Source organism: Chelonoidis abingdonii, chromosome 2 (genome assembly GCF_003597395.2).
Source record: "Chelonoidis abingdonii isolate Lonesome George chromosome 2, CheloAbing_2.0, whole genome shotgun sequence".
Taxonomy (NCBI): domain Eukaryota; kingdom Metazoa; phylum Chordata; order Testudines; family Testudinidae; genus Chelonoidis; species Chelonoidis abingdonii.
This window is the reverse complement of record NC_133770.1, coordinates 30887463-30892578: the sequence shown is the minus strand read 5'-3', so window position 1 is coordinate 30892578 and position 5116 is coordinate 30887463. Positions and strand designations below refer to the sequence as shown.

Below are 5116 nucleotides of genomic sequence, written 5' to 3'. Positions count from 1 at the left end.
ATTAACTAATATCTCTTCTCCTGAGAGTCACTGCACAGCATTAGCAAAACTTTACGCTGGAAAAGGTATCAAGGTTGCTCAGGACTCTACTTCTCAGTCAATCATTTCATTTGGCGTTATGTATTATGTTTATTTTTGTTTCCCCACTGATAAGTATATAAAAAACCAAAGCAAGCAGCATCTCCACATGCCTCTCTGTTGATTCTTTGATCCCTGAGAGAAACATGCAGTTATTAGAACATTTATCAAATAATTATGATCTAAATGTTGGCAATTAATGCCTCTCCTTGTTCTTTCTCTTGCTTTAATTTATGTACATATTTGTTTCCTAAGATTTAGCTATGGCAGCTGCAGTACTATAAAGTTACTTACCTGAAGCAAAATAATAAAGGTCTTTGGGGAGATGCCACTGTGAAGGGAGCCAGGACTAAGAGAAGCAGAAGTTCAGAAAGATGTACTGAAATGAATCCAAACAAAACATGCTCACACCAGCGACTCAGCCCAGAAGGAGGTTGGTGGCAGCCATATATCCTCCTGTTCTCCAGCTACCCACTTCCTCTTGTGGTCATGTTGCATTTGAGTTTCTTCCTGCCCTTGCAAGCCAAAATCTGAAAATAATCCTTGCTGCCCTGCACTTGCAGTTTCTGATCCAGCTTGCACACAGAAGAATTCAGCCACAGCTTCCTACATTCCAAGTTTATCCTGCTTCTGTAATCACTTTCCTTTCCTTCCTTTCCAGGGGCAGTTCAGCACAGAGAGGATGGGGGAAAACTAAAGGAGACTGAGGCCTGGTCTACACTACGCGTTTAAATCGATTTAAACAGCGTTAAATCGATTTGACGCTGTAACTGTCCACACTACAACGCTCTTTATATCAATATAAAGAGCACTTTATATCGATTTCTGTACTCCTCCCAGACAATAGGAGTAGCGCTAAAATCGATATAAACATATAGGATTAGGGTTAGTGTGGACGGAAATCGACATTATTGGCCTCCGGGCGGTATCCCACAGTGCACCACTGACTGCTCTGGAAAGCAATCTGAACTCGGATGCAGCAGGCAGGTAAACAGGAAAAGCCCCGCGAACTTTTGAATTACATTTCCTGTTTGCCCAGCGTGGAGCTCTGATCAGCACGGGGGTGGCGATGCAGTCCCAAATCCAAAAAGAGCTCCAGCATGGACCGTACGGAGATACTGGATCTGATCGCTGTATGGGGAGACAAATCTGTTCTATCAAAGCTCCGTTACAGAACATGAAATGCCAAAGTGCTCGAAAAAAAAATCTCCAGGCTACACAGTGCTGCGTGACAAGCGTAACAGGAAGCCAGAGACTCAAATGGGACCCTCATGGAGGGAGGGGGTACTGAGGACTCCAGCTATCCACAGTCCACAGCAGTCTCTGAAAAGTATTTGCATCTTGGCTGAACTCCCAATGTCTGTAGGTTCAAACACAGTGTCTAGGCGTGGTTCAGGGAATAGCTCCTCAGTTTCTTCCCCCCCACCACCACGTGAAAGAAAAGGGAAAGAAATCATTTCTTGACGTCTTTCAATGTCACCCTATGTGTACTGAATGCTGCTGGTAGACACGATGTTGCAGCAGTGAAGAGCAGTATTCGCTCCTCTCCCCTCTCTGGTGGCAGACGGTGCAGTAGACTGGTAACTGTCCTCATGAACCCCTGAGTGCTCCAATGCTTTTTAACTGAATATGGGGGCGCCTGTTGAAAAACAGGAATGATTCCTGGTCATTCCCAGTAGATAGGACAGAACGGCTAGTAACCGTCTTTCATCATAGCAACTGGAGGGCTGAGCTTCAATCAGCCCCCTCCCTTTCCTGTGTAAAGAAAAGATTCTGTTACTGCCTGGACTGTCATAGCAGCAGCATGCTGGGCTCCTCTCCCCCGCACTGCTTATTGTCCTGCCTGGACTGTCATAGCCCCTGGAGGCTGCCTCCCCCTCGTTTTATCTCACTAACAAGTCTCTGTTTCTTATTCCTGCATTCTTTATAACTTCATGACACAAATGCCGGGGGAGACACTGCCACGGTAGCCCAGGAAGGCTGGGGAGGAGGGAAGCAATGGGTGGGGTTGTTGCAGGGGCACCCCCTGTGATATACTGACACGGAGCAGCTGTGCTCTGATACACTGGTCCTCTAGTACATTTGCCCCTATTCTAGGCAGGACTGACTCTATTTTTAGAAACCATAAAGGGGGATTGACTCGGGGAGTCATTCCCAGTTTTGCTTTTGCACCCCCGGCCGATCTCAGCCAGGGGCACTCATGATAGCAGCAGACAGTACAGAGGGGGAGAGATAACCGTCATCTCATTGCCAGTTTACTCCAGCAGTAGATGGTACAGAACGACTGGTAACCATCTCTGCTATCATGCAAAAGCAAATGAATGCTGCTGTGAAGCGCTGGAGTATCGCCTCTGTCCACGGCATCCAGTACACATACGGTGCCGGAAAAAAAAAAAGCTGAATGGGCTCCATGGTTGCCGTGCTATGGCGTCTGCCAGGGCAATCCAGGGAAAAACGGCACAAAAGGATTGTCAGCTGTTGTTTTCCCAGAGGAAGGAATGACTGAACGACATTTACCAGAACCACCCGCGACAATGATTCAACCCAGAATTCCAAGGGGCGGGGGAGACTGCGGGAACTATGGGATAGCTACGGAATAGCTACCCACAATGCAAAGCTTCAGAAATCGACGCTAGCCTCGGACCATGGACGCACAACGCTGAATTACTGTGCCTAGTGTGGCCGCGTGAAATCAAATTTATAATATCAGTTTTATGAAACCGATTTTAGCTAATTCGATATTATCGGGTAGTGTAGATGTGGCCTGAGAGAAGAACATCCCTAATGATTAAAGAGGTGAAAAGTCTGCATAAGGTAATATTAAAAAATTGGGTAAACAATGAATTGGGGGTAATACAACAATTGTCTACTAGTATTTTTGTTTATTTTTTTTATTTGGATTTCAATAACTAAAAAGATGCCTATCAAGGGCTAGAGGTGCCCTTACACATCATTAACAATGCACTTAAATCTCAAAAGCATCACGATAATCAGTTCAACAGGAGCTTAGCCAACAAGCCACCTACAAAAACTCTCTTCCACCTATTCATCATCTAAAATATACACACTCCTCTCTTTCCAAACACCCAGGCAAACAGATGTCTTTTGCAACGTGTGCAGAAGGGCATCAAATTCAAACTATTTCAAATCTGGGAGGTTGGGTGGGGGAAATTCCAGAGAATGCCCTGGAATACTGGTATCGGAATGCACTACAAACTCAGAAAGGAGAGCAACTGTTGAGTGTGGGAAAGGAAGGTATAACTAGGAGTAATGGGTTGGATTAAAGAAAAGGGAAATTTAGGGTAAATATATATTAAAAAAACAATCTTAACAAGAAATCTATCAAAATTTGATATGAAAACTAGTGGAAATATGCTTGGGACATTTAAAACCAGACAAGGAACTTGGAAATATAGGGCTCATTCTCCATTGCCCTGCACCTTATGTTGTCATTGTCACCTGCGCAAAATGAGTGCAAAAGTAGATAAATAAATATTAAACCTGAATGGTAACAATTTATACCCACTTGGAGGATTAGGCTAATAATATGTCACATGTGACCAACAGGGCTTTTTTGTATTTCTAATCCATAGAATCACAGATTATTAGGGTTGGAAGGGACCTCAGGAGATCATCTAGTCCAACCCCTGCTCAAAGCAGGACCAATCCCCACTTCCCTAAGTGGCCCCCTCAAGGATTGAACTCACAACCCTGGGTTTAGCAGGCCAATGCTCAAACCACTGAGATTGTATTGTGATTGCATTGCGAGGCGATAATAGTAGCAGACTGCCAGCACTCAGGGGCAAGGAATATGTCTGTGTGTGTGTGTATCGATAGATGGATAGTGTACTTGCAAAAAGGCCATATTACTCTATCCCAGTGAATGCTTCACATAAGCACTGGAGTGCACTCATATGCATTCTTGTTGCCCGTTGTGTCAGCTCCTGCATGATCAGCAAGAGAAGGTGACATATTACTTTTCAATATAGGAAGATCCAACTGGAAGTCAAAAACATATCAAGAGTTGAAATTATGGACTGCACTTAAACCACAAAAAACAGCTAGTGAAACAAGACAGGCAGATGCTGTTCAGGCTTCTGTTTTTACACTCCACAGTGCCCTAAATGGACATTTTTAAAAAAAAATCTTCCATGCTTAGTAGGCTAAGGCATGAAAACACCATAGTTTCACACATTTACAACTTCTGACCCAACTTGCATATGTATTTGTCACTCCTGACTTTGTAGTTTCCCACAGAAATATGAGAAGCCAAGCCAAAATATATTGCAAAACTATTTGCTCAGTGAAGATTTGAAGCAATTATGTGGTTCAAGAAATTTTGCTCACACAGAAGCACATTTTTTTTTAATCAAATTAAAAAAAAGTCTAGTTTGGCAATTTGAAGTTATTACTGGATTCACTACGGCTTCAATAGCTTATATACTGCCAAACTGCTTACAAAACAAGATTTAACTGAAATGAGGGGATCCAATGAGAGCCCAGAGCCCAAAAGTTGATCACTTCCAGAGTGCAAATTATTGATGACATTTCTAAACAGCTGAAGCCAGCACACATTTCCTGTACAACTTCAGAATGTTGTTATCGGTGGAAGCGGATTATGTAACCTTTCAACTATACTCGGAACAAAATATTATCTTTCAGGTTTTTGCTCACCTCCATTTTTTCAGTTTGGATTATCCACAGAGCCAGTGTCCACTCAGCACAGATAGTTAGATTCTGATCTCTGTTACAATATTCCAAAGCCCAACTCTGCAAAGGGGCCTTATGTTTGCACAGTGTTCCATTTCCATCAGTGTGTAAAGGGCTGCTCATAGGGACTGGCCCTAAAATCTGCACTAATCCCAAGGTCCTCATTGAGTTGTACTCCAAATTAACACTAGGTAACAGAGCAGAATCTGCCTGCATGTGAAAGAAGAGCATTTAGGATTGTATTTATATACTGTTCTCTTTGGAAACATGCAGTGAATCATTCTGATCAAATGTTTGGTATTTATTTCAGGCTGCAACTGTGAGCTTT

At 43.2% G+C, this 5116-nt stretch overlaps 1 long non-coding RNA gene across 1 annotated transcript; it reads left to right on the top strand.

The window, feature by feature from the left end:
- Window positions 1–338: 338 nt before the first annotated feature.
- On the top strand, window positions 339–2936 carry LOC142046307 (uncharacterized). The gene is made up of 3 exons (XR_012655192.1): window positions 339–511; window positions 740–786; window positions 2848–2936. It is a non-coding gene; the product is annotated as an uncharacterized LOC142046307 (long non-coding RNA).
- Window positions 2937–5116: the final 2180 nt, after the last annotated feature.